The sequence below is a fragment of the Pseudochaenichthys georgianus genome, chromosome 6, assembly GCF_902827115.2.
Source record: "Pseudochaenichthys georgianus chromosome 6, fPseGeo1.2, whole genome shotgun sequence".
In the NCBI taxonomy this organism is placed as follows: Eukaryota; Metazoa; Chordata; class Actinopteri; order Perciformes; family Channichthyidae; genus Pseudochaenichthys; species Pseudochaenichthys georgianus.
Genome location: NC_047508.1, coordinates 40989855 through 41004656, shown reverse-complemented (window position 1 = coordinate 41004656; position 14802 = coordinate 40989855). Strand labels below are relative to the sequence as shown.

General features: G+C 41.1%; 1 protein-coding gene across 3 annotated transcripts in view; it reads left to right on the top strand.

The window, feature by feature from the left end:
- mgat4c (mgat4 family member C) overlaps positions 1 to 14802 on the top strand; it is a 174866-nt gene that overhangs the window by 75915 nt on the left and 84149 nt on the right. Inside the window, exon 3 of one of the 3 annotated variants that reach the window (XM_034085980.2) lies at positions 8579 to 8650. The exons of the other annotated variants lie outside the window; for them this stretch is intronic. The gene's annotated coding sequence lies outside the window, so the exon portion shown is untranslated. The remainder of the gene's footprint in view (positions 1 to 8578; positions 8651 to 14802) is intronic. 3 annotated transcript variants of the gene reach the window in all.

Below are 14802 nucleotides of genomic sequence, written 5' to 3'. Positions count from 1 at the left end.
AAAACATCAGCAAAGATGTTTTATTGAGAAGATGATCACTACGTAACAGAAGTTTTCAAAACCGTTTATGGTCTCCGGTACTTCCAGTCCAACGCCGACTGCATGCACAGCGTTAGAAAATCGGGCCTTCAAAATAAAAGTTTGACTTTTTTCCAAAAAAAAAAAAAAGTTTCTTCACTCACATCTGCGACCCACTCGAAACGGGTCCGCGACCCACCAGTTGAGAACCACTGATCTAAAGGACCCCAGTATGATGTCCATTACAAGGCCACATATTACTGCGGTTCCAACACCTTCACGTGCAACAAGAAATGCGTTTTAATTAAAATATCATCAAGTTCTGGAGAGCAAGGCAAGACTGGTGAGATGACACAGACGGAAGAACCGTGAACAGGCATCTGGAGATTGAAATATAATCACAGCCATTTCTTGATAACTATATCTGGCAACAACCATTTATTCCCAGAGGTTACCTTTGCAATCTGTAATTTGATTTGACTGCTTACCTCACAGCAGGCGGTTGGTTTCTGCCTGTGATGTCTGAGTGTATTTCATGTCCTCCATTCACACGTTAGAGAGAGACCAGGCACTGGTGGCAGCTGTGGAGAGAGCCTCTATCTCTCTCTCTCAATGTCTGTGGCTAATTGTGAGAATCAAAGGAAGTAAATGCGCTTTAAGTCTCTGTTGTGCAATAGCTTTGAACCTTTATATATATTACAGTCTAAGCTTTGAACCCAGGACACCTTGGAGGTAAACACACGCCGGTTTTCGGGGGAAGTCATATTCGGTGGGTGGGTTGAAATGATTCCTCATCTCGATTTTGTGCTTCCAGGATGTACTCGGAGAAAATAATCATGCAGTGCAGCATATCAAATCATGAGAAAGAATAGACATGTCAACGCGTGTTGCTTGCACAGACAACCTCCATGGTCTCAGGGCTCGCTCTGTGCACTTATTCTCCGACAAACGCCATTGTAAAAGAAGTTAAAGGGACTCCCAGGAGATGGGGGTGGGGGGGAAGAAGGGCTGTGGATCACTCGTGTTCATTGAGAAGAATGAATGAATAAATTGAAAGCGATGGCATTCCTGGCGATCTTCGAGGTAATGAGACATTATTGATTTCTAAGGAGAAAACGCATTCTTAATGTGTCCAGGGATCCTGGTTTGTTCTCCATCGTATTCCTATACTCGCTCTGTTTCTACAGCTTTTTAGCAGCGGAAATGACTCGAGAGTGAAGCTCGATTCACAGCTAAAGCCCACTGCGGCTTCAGAATGCCAGTCTGGCTTTTGGAACAGTGAGCACTGATCTCAATGGACGTGAAGGTATGCCTCAACCGTCTGTTCCCTTTTGACACAATGCAGTAAATCACCACTTTATTTCTTTCTTTTTTAACACTAAAAGCCTTTTCGATTTGAGTAGAAAAAGGTTTGGCGAAGATGGAAATCTGTGTTGATATTTAGAGAAAGAGAGAAATGCTTTCTGTTAATGCTCCAAAGAAACACAAGCTGTCTTAAGCTTTGTTTCTTTTAAATGGTTTAAATCAGGGGTGTCAAACTCAAGGCCCGGGGGCCAAATCCGGCCCGCGACTTCATTTTCTGTGGCCCCACAAGAGCTTGCAAAGAATATAATATGTTTACATGCTACTTTACAGAAGCACGTTGCCCATAAACTACATGTCCCACAATGCATCTCAAATTTGACTTTCTCAGAATTTGACTTTTTTTCTCATAAATAGATTTTGTTTTCAAAATGTTACTTTTTTTGTTTTGTTTTTCCAGAATGTGGCTTTTCTTTTAAAATCATATTGTGACATTCTCACTGAAAAGACTTGCAATTATTTGCCCTAGACTTCTGCTTTCAGACGTATTAATTATGAAGTTATTACCCTATCCGATAATAATCCAATGCAGAGGCAACTATGTAATATAACACATTATTTTACATATATTCAATATTTATATATGTCTTTTTTTATATAGTCTTAAAGTTACAACCGGCCCTTTGAGTGCAACCATAATGCTGATATGGTCCGCGATGAAATGTAGTTTGACACCCCTGGTTTAAATTATGAAGGTTCAATGGCAAACTGATTCTTCTTGCAATATATTAGAAGTTAGTGTCGGTATTGGAAAGGGTGTTTTCATATATTTCTGATGTTTATGAATTAAAGAGTTCATATTATACTTATTTTCAGGTTCATATTTGTATGTTGTGCCTCTAATGACATGTTTCCACAATTTCCCCTGCAAACTATGTGTGTGCAAATCGTTGTGTTTATATGTGTCCCTGTGTGTTGGCTCGATGAAGCTGAGGTTGCGTTTTGAAGCCACCTCGCCTTGGCACTGAGCAATAGCAGAGCAAAGTTATCAGTGCTTTTCATTTCTGGGCTGACACTCTGAAAGATTCGGGGGTTAGGTGGGGAGCCGTGGATTAAAGATCATATCAAAGCCAGCGAATAGGTATAGTGACTCTGGAGCGATGGAAGAGATAGAAGATGAAGACAGACTTTATGGAGATATGGAGTGCAGCCCCAAGTTTATTATATGGAGTACTGATAGGCTGAGGATAGCAATCAAGAGGACGGGGTGGTGTGTGGCATAGTTGTGGATCAGCGACTTTGGAAAGTTTCTGACTTTTATGTTCAAGGACACAAAGTCAAAGATTCTACGTGTTTATGGGACAATTGATTCGAAGGAGTTGCCCTTATGAAACACTGAAAGGGGCATATCGGGAAACTTGGAAATTCCCTGGGACATTCGGTCAGAAAAAAGAACTTGACGGATATTTAGCGAAACGAGGAATTGGGGCACTTTCAGACTGACTGCAGCCAAGTAGAAAAAGATAAGCACTCTCATCCATTTCAATAGACTCCAATATTGCAGCGAGAGTGCTAATGTACGAGACTCTACGGAAAACACACAATATGACGTGCAAAGAAACCACAGTTTACTGCAACTCAACTGGTAATCCGGTAGGGTGCTGCATTGACCGTACATATCTTGTAACCTTGTCAGTGAAAGGAACATTTCTACAGTTTATCTAATGATTGCCACCGTAAATAGGTGCATTCACACTGCGGTACTTTTCCCACAAAGGTTCATGAGAACTTAGTTCATGAGAACTCTTTAGTTCGCATGAACTAAGTACAGATCGCGTTCACACCGGAAAAAGTCCCTGGGGGAGGATTAGGCAAATGAAGCCGCTGACGTCACTTCTTCTTCTTCTGCTTTGGGCTTACTGGCAGGCCACAACCCACTTCACGGCGTATACTGCCGCCCAAAGTCCCCGGCCGGAAGTCCCCGGAGTTGGGGACTGGCTTCAGTAGAAGCTGCTGGGAGTCCCAGCAGCTTCTACTGAAGCCTTCCGAGTAAATCGCCAGAACGCCGACACCTCCTCATCTCCACCGCTCCCATGTTTTATTTTGTGTTGCCATAAGTTAGTCTCTCTGCGTTTCTGCGCTGGGCTAATGCTAATGCTAATAATGCTAATGCGAGGATAATAAAATGGCGGCTTCACAAAACTTTTTGGGAGTTTTACGGGGCGTGGTTTGCAATTCGCCCAGCCAATCAGGAATATAGCTCTTTTCTCAAAAAAGAGCCGCTCGAAAGTCCCTGCTCTCTAGCAGGGACTTTCGAGGGGGTGAAAAGGTTCGCATGAACTACTTTTAGTACCGGCTCTTTTTGGTGTGAACGCGATCATGAACTAAGTTCGCATGAACCTTTGTGGGAAAAGTACCGCAGTGTGAACGCGGCTTATGTCCTGTTGAGGCGTAGAGACACCCCCATCTTGCTTGCCCACGTAAAAGCCTAAACTATTGATGTTGACATTTGAGAAAAGTTTCTTTAAATGTGTTGACAGAAGACAATTCAGGCTAACAGCACATAAAGTAATTGGACTTCAATTTTGATGCAATCATGTAAGAAATACCTTTTCACTTTGTGTTTTGGAAGGGGGGGGGAGTGGGACACTTGTTCTCCTTGAAAGGCTGTATATCCAAGAATCGCTTAGCAAAGAGAAGATTAAGTGCACACATTAATCCAGGAGTCAGAGCAATCTTGTAATCCACTCAGTATGCTAATTGCCTGTTCTTTCTCCAGCAAAGGAGTTTACAGGCCATTAAATGGCACTGAGCAGTTGACAAAGGATAGCCAGCATGCTCCCCCACCCACTCTCCCTCTCTGTCTATTTCTTACTTGGACAGGCTGTGGCACACCCACGCATTGGCCCTCTAAAGAAATACGAATAATAACAAAAAAGAAGTGGCACTGTGATTCCAAAGCAGTTATTTATATTTGTATTGGGTAGAAATAGCTTGTGTGGTTCTGCTCCGAGTCGACCTGACAGTGACACAAGTGTTCTTGAATGAGCTGTTGGTCTTCTTGACATTGAGGGGGCCAGAGCCCGGCATCGCAATGTGTTCCTGTAACACCCGTCCATATCTGACTGCGGTACAAGTAAATAATGAAAGAGAGTTGAGTGCTATTGTCTCCACCGTCGTCTCGCACAACTCTCTTTTCCCACTTCGCCCATACACAAGAGAATCGCACCACTACCGCCCGTACAGTCGCCCAAATGGCTTCGACAGCCTCGACGTGATGGATGCTTCTTCAGATTGGGTTTCTCTCCACACCGATAAAGCCACCTGGTAACAAAAGCTTCACTAGCAATGTAAAGGAAAGCTGCGGATAATTAGAAGATTGGAGCTGTGCGTCATGTGTGGTGCCAACTGCCAACGAGCGGGGCTATGACGGATGACTCCAACCAGAGAATCCGGCATGAAGCCCGACTCCAAATGTAGCTGGTAATGACCGGAGTGTGTTTTTCAGATGCGGCTAATGAGCATGGCCATTAGACATAAATGGCATTTTAAAAACCTGGGGAGTAAGAAAATGAAGAAGTACATCCAGAAAGACTGCCTGTAGGCGGCAACTATGGCTGGAGCGTCTGGAGGACGCAGCACTCCTGCTCACGCGGATGACCTCCACCCAGAGTGTTGAGGCTGTCACTCATGTCTCTGAGAGGGTGGAGGCTCGTTACGGGGGAACTGTCAGCACCATTCGCCTAAAATATCCACATGGCAACTCGGGGCTCTGTTCAATTGGCACTTATCCTCTGTGTCTGACAGATAAGCCTTTTATGGGTTTATTATTTAAATTTTCCGATGAGCCTATTTGCAAGGACGTTTTCCCACTCAACAACAGCTTTGACATTGCAGCTTATAATTTGTTGTGTTATGTGTACTCAATCTTTACCTCCATCGAGATAAGAAGACAGCACGGAAATAGTGTGCACTAGAATCAACCAGATGCACTTGTTTTCTTCAGTCTGTACAGTAGCTCTCAAACATGTGCCGCTAAATCCATAGCACTCGCTATACAGGCTTATGTTGCAACCAATCACAACGCACCGTGATTGATTAGTCACACATCTCCTGTTGAATGTGTGCAGATTAGGATGAAATCAGTTGCTGTAGTGTTTGGCTAGAGATGTAAAATATATATAATCAACCACTCTAAAGAGATTAGACTGACGTTTCCGATCATTTCATTTCTAAAAGAAAAACCCGGGTGCTTTTAGCTGCCATCAACTGAATTACATGATACATCGTTGTTCGTTGATAAGGCTCTCAGATATTGAATTCGATGAAGTGGGAGATATATGCAGGTTCAAACCTTTACTGATAGCTACGAGTCCTTGCTAAATAAATTCAGTCAGTAGATTTACTCTCAAGCAAAAGCACTTGCTCAGACAGAAATGTTAGCATGCTGACTGCTAAAGTTGTTGTTGGCTGAGTGGGTGAAATAGAAATCGTTTATTTTCCCACCTTAATGTTTAATGTATTAGATTTTTTATTCTACAACGGAAATATTGAGGGTTACAATTAACATTACAAATTGCTTTTTTTAAGGTGGCTATTTGATGTTTATTATTTTTCTCATGAATAATGTTAGCCTGATGAAAGTGGGAAATGTGTTTCCATGGCGATAAGAAATGTGAGAGTGGGTGTGTGTTTATTTATTTGTTTATTCGTTGAACCCTGGCGGATATTTTCCTGTAGTCGCTGTTTTGCACGCGATGGTATGTTGACCTTCACAGATTCTCTTGTTGTCTCTGTAGGTATTCTGAGGTGATCGCTTTCCGTTGCTGTGAATGCGAGGCGGAGTGGTGGGCATGATATGATAAAGTGCAAATGAGATGGTGAGGTATGGCTGTGTGTGGGTGGTTGTCTCTGAGGTGGAGGTTTTCCTGGAAGCTATGGAGGTCACATTGGAAAACGAGCTGCGAAACCCATTCTGCTTGAGAGGAGTGATTATTTGACTGAAACATGTACGATCCATCCAACATTACACAACTTAACAACACCTAAATAAATGGCCTTATTTGCAATAAAACAAAAATGTTATTTTTCTAGTTCCATGCTAATCTTTTGTGTATATATATCCAGGAATTACGGGAGACATTGTTTTGAAATAGGAGCAACAGGTTAAGGAACGTGAACAAACCATTCATCCAAAAGGGACTACGAAGGCATTTCTACGGTCCATTCCTGCACACCACGTTTCTCTCAAAGAAGAAACATACCGAGCTAAATGTTCACCATATTTTTAAACAAACCAGCAAAATGTTATTGACCAAAAGTGTTAGGTTTTATTAGAGGAAGCTTTTCCTTCTTTTTCTGAGTTCATTGTAGCATCCTTTACAAAAGCATCCTTTATGATTGCATCCGAATTGAGGTTTTCTGTAGCACGAAGACCTCTATTTGCTTGGAAACGTACAATTTGTAGAAATTATCCCGCAAAGAGCTTTTCGAGGGGCATTGAGGTTTTGAGTTAAAACCGCACTTGGAAACATTGTCTCCAGCTCCAAATGGCACAGAGGGTAATTGCTTGAAGGATGAACTTGGGAGGCTGTGGCTCAGTGGATAGTGCGCTGAACTTCGATTCAGGGGGTCACAGGTTCAAACCCCACTGCAGTCAGCATGTCGTTGTGTCCCTGAGTCACTTCACCCCAAATTGCTCCTGTGAGGATTGCCCACAGTATTGGGTATGTAAGTCGCTTTGGATAAAAAAAAAAATGTAATGTAATGAACTTCAATTCAGTAGTTATGTTATGTAATGTGAAGTCAGTTTACTGAAAACTGTCTGTGTCTGGAGGAGATGGCAGAGAAAGAAGAAAGATATTTGTTAACATTATTTAGGAGGGATGGGAGAATCACCTTCCAGCTACAGAAGGATTAGGGTCACAAGTATATATTATTATAGTATGTATTTTTTTTTCATTTTTATCACACTTGGCATAAACTATTTTAGTTCATCAATTAAGAACGGGAGAATGAAAATAATGATTTGTGGCAATCAAAAACAAGGTATTTAATTAATACTTTGAATGTTAAAGGTGGGGTGGGTAAGTTTGAGAAACCGGCTCGAGATACACTTTTTGTTATATTCCAGGGAATGCTCTTAACATCCGATAGCAATGAATATCTGCTTTTACAACACATCCACATCCAAGAAATATCATCTGTGGAAGCCGTGGCGCTGTAAAAAGCACGACCAATCATCTGAGCCGGCCCGGCTAAAGTAACTGGATGGCCTACCTGCCTGTCAGCCTTCCATCTGGGCACAAACTTATCTCGTGCCCTCATTGGTCAGGAAGGAAGGAAGGAAGTAGCAGATTTCTTCCGGCTGTGTATTTTCAAATTCAAGCGCACTCGAGCCGGTTCCTCCAAAATGACCTACCCCACCTTTAACCAGCCAGATCTTTTAGATTAAAGTCAGGATTTCCAGAAATTAATTCTGACTTTGTTTCTTGGAATGATGGTTTTAAAAGTAAGAACACACATTTTTTCTACTTTAGGTCAGAATTATATAATAATTAATAAAACATCAGAATTCAAATTTTTTTGTTAGAATTTTGACTTCAATCTCGATATTCTGAAAACTAAGACTTTCATCTCAGAATTAAATCTAAAGAAATAGTCACTTGTTCCTAATCCTAAAATATTTCCTCGTGTAGCCTCAAGAAAATACTTAAGCTGATCCACTTAATGTTATTGAGTACTAATGTTAGTTAAAAGCATTGAGGGTAATTAATGGCAAGACCTGGATTATGTTAATACACACAGTTGACTGCATCCAGCCCCCCTACCCACCACAAAGCTCCCTTTTTAAACAGGCCCACAAAAACCAACCGAGTGAGGACGACCCAGCGAAATGAGGTCATCGCCACACGTTCTCCGACCCCTCCATTCTTCATCTCGGAGGCAGGTGGCATACAAGAGGATCTATCTTTGTGAATGGTTTTGAGCCCCCAAAATTACAAAGAAACTAAAAGCGCGGGATCGATAGCGTGTGTCTCGCAGAATGATGAACTGGCACTTCAGAGGGGGAAAATCAATGTTGTGCTCCCTTTCTCTCCCCATCCTCTGATCTCTATCTGCTCTGTGTTGGTCCTCAACTGTCTCCTTCACAGTCCTCACACTGCAGTGGTTAAGCGTGTGTGCCCACATGTGTGTGTGTCAAAGCGGGGTCCTCTCACTCTGATTTAATGGTCCTTTGTTTCTTATTCCTTTTTAGCCTTGAAGACCTTTTTCCACTTTGATGTGTGAGCACACGCACCAATAATGGCCAATCGGACGCGCAGTGGAAGTAAGTGCTTCTGGTCAGATTTACCGCTTTAGTGGGTTTGCTCCTCCCCTCGCTGATCCTGTAAACCCCAGCTCATCCGATGCAGACATATTGATCCATGGCAACATGGCCAACATGGCAATCTGTAAATCATAACAGCACTTAATATTAGGCTGCAAAAATGAAACCATGAATTTATTGCAACACATGCGTTGGATCGCCGACTGCATGGTGTTGCATTTTAAAAACCACCTTGCCTGGCAGTCTCGGTGGCCAAGAGCCTCGGAAAGATAAAAGCAGGTCTATTGTATATCTTGAACCCTAACCCCAAGCTCTCCGAGAACGCGTTTTATTCGTAGAGCTCTGTCTGTAGATTAAAAGTGCAGTGCTGTGGCAATCCAAAAAGCGTTTTGTCAGCTCAGTGTTGATTGCTTTTGCTTCAGAATAGTTTGTAATACGTACGCAAGATATTCTGCTGGAAGAGGTGAGGGTATTAATCTAAGAATATGCTGCTTGTAGTGATAAAATAGGTCCAGTGTTTGCGATGAGATTGCTTCTCTAAGGAGAGTGGAGTTATCCGAATAAAGGAGCCTGATTATCTCGGTGGGGCAGGTTGTGGTTTGGATCGGTGTGCACAGTGTGTCTGAATAGTACACGTACGCTCACTGACAAAGGTGTGAGCTTTTCCTGAGATGGATAAATACATTACTAGCACTGTTGTCCGGGAAACCAAGCATTGTTTGTCGAGCATCTACCACATAAATACGTTGAAAAAGGTGTTGGCTCGTTGTATGGCTCAAGGGATGTCAACATTGTTCTATTGGTGCGACAAGACATGAGGAAATGTACTGACTTTAAATACCTTTACCTGTCATCTAGTACTGCGATCACGTGGAAGTGCGGAACAAGTCCTTCAGTTAGAGCGGTTGTCCACCGAATGGAAAGTCAATGGACCAATCCCCAGTGTCCTAGGGTTGGATACTGAACCCCAAGTTGCTGCCAATAGCATGGCCACCACTGGTAGTCTTCTGAGCAGGACCTTGTCTCTGACTCTGTATGAATGGGAGCTGATGAACATAGCGAACGTTATACTTGCTAGACATGAACATAATCTCAAGCATGCTAGCGTTCTGATGTGTGCATGTAATTCAAGCGACGCTGTCGAATATGTGTTGTTGGTATGTTTCCCTACGCGAGCAGAAGAAGGGCAGTTTCCCCACCTGGTGCCCACTTTCAGCGTCACCGTTTCTCCGTGTCCACCGGTCAGGTGTCTGCTGGTCTGTGCCGGGCTTTCGCACAGACCCTGTTGGAGCTGGAAGGCTGTCAGCTGTGGAGAACTCCTCCTGTCAGACTGACACGAGAAATGTAGGGCTGCGAGATGAAGCCTGAGACAGGTATACATGGGTGGAGAAAGGGGGGGGGGAATCCATCCATCCATATATCAGTCTATCTATCTATCTATCTATCTATCTATTCTCTCTCTCTATCTATCTATCAGTCTATCTATTCTCTCTCTCTCTATCTATCTATCTATCAGTCTATCTATCTATCTATTCTCTCTCTCTATCTATCTATCAGTCTATCTATTCTCTCTCTCTCTATCTATCTATCTATCAGTCTATCTATCTATCTATTCTCTCTCTCTATCTATCTATCAGTCTATCTATCTATCTATTCTCTCTCTCTCTATCTATCTATCTATCAGTCTATCTATCTATCTATCTATTCTCTCTCTCTCTCTCTCTCTATCTATCTATTCATATATCAGTCTATCTATCTATCTATCTATCTATCTATCTATCTATCTATTCTCTCTCTCTCTCTCTATCTATCTATCAGTCTATCTATCTATTCTCTCTCTCTCTATTTATCTATCTATCAGTCTATCTATTTATCTATATATTCTCTCTCTCTCTATTTATCTATCTATCCATCTATCTATCTATCTATCAGTCTATCTATCTATTCTCTCTCTCTCTATTTATCTATCTATCTATCAGTCTATCAGTCTATCTATCTATCTATTCTCTCTCTCTATCTATCTATTCTCTCTCTCTATTTATTTATCTATCTATCAGTCTATCTATCTATTTATCTATTCTCTCTCTCTCTCTCTCTCTATTTATCTATCTATCTATCAGTCTATCTATCTATTCTCTCTCTCTATTTATCTATCTATCCATCTATCTATCAGTCTATCTATCTATCTATCTATATATTCTCTCTCTCTCTATTTATCTATCTATCCATCTATCTATCTATCTATCAGTCTATCTATCTATTCTCTCTCTCTCTATTTATCTATCTATCTATCAGTCTATCAGTCTATCTATCTATCTATTCTCTCTCTCTATCTATCTATTCTCTCTCTCTATTTATTTATCTATCTATCAGTCTATCTATCTATTTATCTATTCTCTCTCTCTCTCTCTATTTATCTATCTATCTATATCCACCCATCCCCCCATCCATCCGTCTTTCTGTCCGTCTCTCTTGTCTCCAGGGGTTCAGTTTGGGCTGAAAGCTGCTGTGTGTCGCTGGTGAAATATTCAGTGCATGCGGGGAGTTTGACGAGCAGCTCTGACAGCTCCGCACCATATTCACCTTCATTTTCATTTCCTCCCGGGCTCCAGCACGTTACCTCCCAGCTCCCCCAATCTGCACAGTACTGTATGCTCAGTACAGTTATTATGAAACGAAACCTAAGGCACGCTACTTTAAAAATAACGTCATTCCAAAGAGATTGTGTTCAACCTTTCAAACCGGCTCTTTACTGAATGCACTTTAAGATCCCGTGCTGTGATGGGAACTCATCTTAAATATGAAATGAACGGCTGCATATACGTGACGTATGCCTCTTGACATCTGGACTTCATGTACCCAGCTGGATTCTACGTTTAAGAAATGAGACATTTTAGTGAAAGAAGTGAGAATCTGTTATTAAGAATGTCTTGTTTGTTCATTGCTATCTGTTGTGTTAGAATGGATATCTCTACCGTGGGTTCTTTGGATTTATCCATGTCGATATTTGAACATGGCGGCTTATACTGTAAGTGGCTCTGTAAATATGTCCTTGAAACCCGACTGCTATAAGAAGAATGGATGCTTTCGTTGTGATCCACATACGTCTTTGTTTAGATAAGTATCCCGCAAACAAAAGGCCTAGAGATTCAAGAACAATCAAACACACTTTTTTAAGGTCATTGAGGGCATGCCATACTTTTTAACTTCAAATTCAACACTATCTCTGGGAATGATGTTAATATTGGGCAATTGCTTTCCATGTATCGGTTGCAGCATGTCTGGATTTCACAGGCGTTCGACCCCTCTAACAGCCATGCAATTAATGTTGGATATTTTCTCAACCGTAACACTGATTTTCCATCAAAATGTGTTTTAATTGCTTAAACTCATTGCCATATGTTCCCACTCCATCAGGATTACTCTCAGCACGGCTGAAGAACTTAGTATTCAGATGTTGTTCTAAAAGTAGGAATGCCATACTTTGTTACGAGTAAAAGTCATGCATTTCAAAGTTTAGTTAATAAAAGTAAAACCAATTATTAGCATCGAAAGTACAAGTAAAAGTCCACATTATGAGTATTGGCCCAATTCATAGTATTATGAATAAACATTTTTTAATACAATTATTGATGCATTGATTCGTTTGTTGCAGCTGGTAAAGGTGGACGTAATTTAATCACTTTATATACTTCTGGAATATTCTCCAGATGTTGATTATATATCATATCATTAATCAAAATCATGTGGTTTTTGGTTTTTTATTTGCTTGAAAATCATCTTGGAGCACTTGGAATACCCTAAATAAATATTATTGTTGTTATTATATTATATATGTATTTTTAATTAAATATTCTTGTTATAATTCTTGTTGTTATTATTATCAAATCTGCAAAGCAACTAAAGGTATTACTTTTAATTGAGTAAATAGTACAATATTTGACTTTAACAATACAATACATTTAATTAAATAAAAAGTACAATATTTGACTTCAACAGTACATTTAATTAAATAAAAAGTACAATATTTGACTTCAACAGTACAATACATTTAATTAAATAAAAAGTACAATATTTGACTTCAACAGTACATTTAATTAAATAAAAAGTACAATATTTGACTTCAACAGTACAATACATTTAATTAAATAAAAAGTACAATATTTGACTTCAACAGTACATTTAATTAAATAAAAAGTACAATATTTGACTTCAACAGTACAATACATTTAATTAAATAAAAAGTACAATATTTGACTTCAACAGTGTGAACATGGAAACGTGTAAGGATCCTCAATTGTGTGCGTAAGTATAGACCTTGAGTCAATGCACTTAGTTACTTTACAATTGCTGTCTGTATCCAGAACAGGTGGGATGGGAACATTTCTCTTCATTCATCATGGTGTCAAATAAAAAAACAAAAACAGTTCATCTGCAGCAGCTTAGTAGCAGATCACCCGAACATGTTTGTTGACAGCCGTGAGCCACTTTGATCAGCTCCTTGCTCTCCGCATATCTCCCAGCATCGTCCCGCAACACAATGATTCGCCTCTGGGGAACAGGACTGGGGCAAAAGTTGCAAATCATCTTTTCATTATATCTATTTTCCCCCGCTATCACCAAACTTTACAGACACATTAATATGGATTTAGGGAGTCTCCCTGAAGCAAGGTCCTCAGCTAATTACATCTGTAATCACTTTGTACTGTAAACACAAGCAGGGGGGGGGATATGTGGCGGTTTAATTGAAGGCCGGTGGAGTTTCATTTAACAAAGACAGCTAATTGGGTCAGAGCTCTTTATCCTCATGAAGCGCGGAGGTTTCCTGCCATGCAGTCGGACCGCTTACGGCGCTTTGCTCTCAAACACAGTTTGACTCTTTCGGGGAGACGGAGACGGGGAAAAGACTGTTGTCAAGGATACAGCAAACAGGTATGTCACACTGACTTTGGAGTCAGTTGAACGATGGGGGAAGCAATGGGATTCAGAAGAGAGTGGATTTTGAATAAAGGAAGGCGCTTCAGAGATGTGGAAGTTCGTGAACTCCTTCCATCTCTCATCTCAGAGGGAGAGCTCTTCGGAGGAGGTGTGGCTTCACTGGAGCCCAGCAGAAGATACTGTCGTGTCAAACTTCATCACAACCGTGTTCTTTCTTCCTTTATACGTCTAGGAATATGTGTCTCAGGTCGAGCAGGAGGTGGATTCTCTCTCGTAGCGCTATCTTGATGGTTGTGTTATCTGGCTTGTAATGTCTGTTAAACTGTAACATAATAATAATTAAGGAAAAATCCCACTTTATCACACATCAGAGACAAACTGTGGAATGTATTAGTACAAATATTTTTATTTTGAAACAATCAATCAATCAATCAATGTTTATTTATATAGCCCAATATCACAAATGTTACATTTGTCTCAGTGGTCTTCACAGTGTGTACAGAATATCAGTATGTCAATACGACACCCTCTGTCCTTAGACCCTCTGTCCTTAGACCCTCACATCGTACAAGGAAAGACTTCCGGAGAAAACCCCCAGTTTAAAGGGAACATGGGAGAAACCTCAGGGAGAGCAACAGAGGAGGGATCCCTCTCCCAGGACGGACAGACGTGCAATAGATGCCGTGTGTAAATTGAAAAGATAATACATTTGCAACATAGGTAGTCCAGATGTTTGGAAATGCATGTGTGTATAATAGGAAGATGAATCCACGAGGATATCCATCCAGGACCGATGATCCAGGACCACAGCCACGACTCAAGATCCAGGGCTCGCGATCCAGGACACAGGACCGCAGGAGCATCCATGACTCCGGATCCCGGCGTATATAGACACCAAAAAGAAAGACATGTGGGGAAGCTGGGTTAATCGGAACATGAGAGTACACAGGTACAGACAGAGAGAAGGAAGAAGTAAGATGTCCCCCGACAAACTAAGCCTATATCAGCAAAACTAGGGGCTGAATCTAATCAGCCCTAACTATAAGCTTTATCAAAAAGGAAGGTCTTAAGCGCACTCTTAAAAACGGATAGGGTGTCTGCCGCCCGAACACAAACTGGAAGCTGATCCCACAAATGTGGAGCTTGATAAGAAAAGGCTCTGGCTCCCATTGTACTTTTAGAGACTCTAGGAACAACCAACAACCCTGCATTCT